The sequence below is a fragment of the Amborella trichopoda genome, chromosome 11 (genome assembly GCF_054954075.1).
Source record: "Amborella trichopoda isolate Santa Cruz 75 chromosome 11, AtrichopodaSantaCruz75HAP2 v2.0, whole genome shotgun sequence".
In the NCBI taxonomy this organism is placed as follows: Eukaryota; Viridiplantae; Streptophyta; class Magnoliopsida; order Amborellales; family Amborellaceae; genus Amborella; species Amborella trichopoda.
The window spans coordinates 33,484,440-33,485,410 of NC_142346.1; the positions used below are offsets into that span (position 1 = coordinate 33,484,440).

The following is a 971-nucleotide window of genomic DNA, read 5'->3' on the forward strand; positions in this document are numbered from 1 at the left end:
CTGCTCGATCTACACTATTTTTTAAGCTTTAAATTTTACAATTAAAGATACAAGTATATTTTAAAGCTATCACAAATATTTCTTGTATTAAAACCATACTTCTTTACACTATTTGAAGGTACCCTTTGATTGTTGATTGTTTAGAGCCGAGGTTCTATACAAGCCGTACCCAAAATTTAATAGTGCATATATTAATGCTCCCTTGGGAGTAAATTGTACATCTGCTTACTAGGGCAAATTAAGAGTCTTAAAAGAACTCCACCTCTGGGTTTGCCCAAAGTGAAATTGTAAATCATATTTATAATTGGCTTCCTATGGGTGCTTAGCCATTCCAGTCCCATGCATGGGAATAAATAAAACTGGAGTTTGTTTATCAGAACAACCATGGGCATTTGGTCTAGTGGTATGATTCTCGCTTAGGGTGCGAGAGGTCCCGAGTTCAATTCTCGGAATGCCCCCCTCCTGCTTAAAAAAATGCATTCTACCCTTTTTATATAATATCCCTTATAAAAACCCCAAAGCTTATCAAATTTCTTAAAATCCATGACATTTTAGTTCAAATTTTATACCCCTTTATAAACTAAGCTTATCAAATTTCTTAAAATCCATGCTATTCTAGTTCAAATTTTATACCCCTTTATAAACCTCAACCTCACGTTTGATGCAATTTCTTCTTCATTAAAAATTTGGGCAAGTTTTCTATACTTCCTCTGTAACATAAAATGGAGGGTTAAGATTGCCCCAATCACAATGTCACGGGTTGGAGTAAGTAATGAAGGGTTAAGATTTCCCCAATCACAATGTCACGTCTTTACATTACTTTGTTTTTAATTTTTTTTATGCACTATTTTGTTTTTAATTTTTTTTATATAAATTGTTTTGACACCAAATTTTGTATGTCCAATCCTATATTAAACTTGCACTAGCGAATAATATAAAAAAATTATTTCCAATAAAATAAAATGACCAAA

At 32.1% G+C, this 971-nt stretch overlaps 1 non-coding gene across 1 annotated transcript; it reads left to right on the forward strand.

Moving 5' to 3' along the window:
• Positions 1-386: 386 nt before the first annotated feature.
• On the forward strand, positions 387-458 carry TRNAP-AGG (transfer RNA proline (anticodon AGG)). Its single transcript has one exon. It is a non-coding gene; the product is annotated as a tRNA-Pro (tRNA).
• The last annotated feature ends 513 nt before the right edge of the window (positions 459-971 follow it).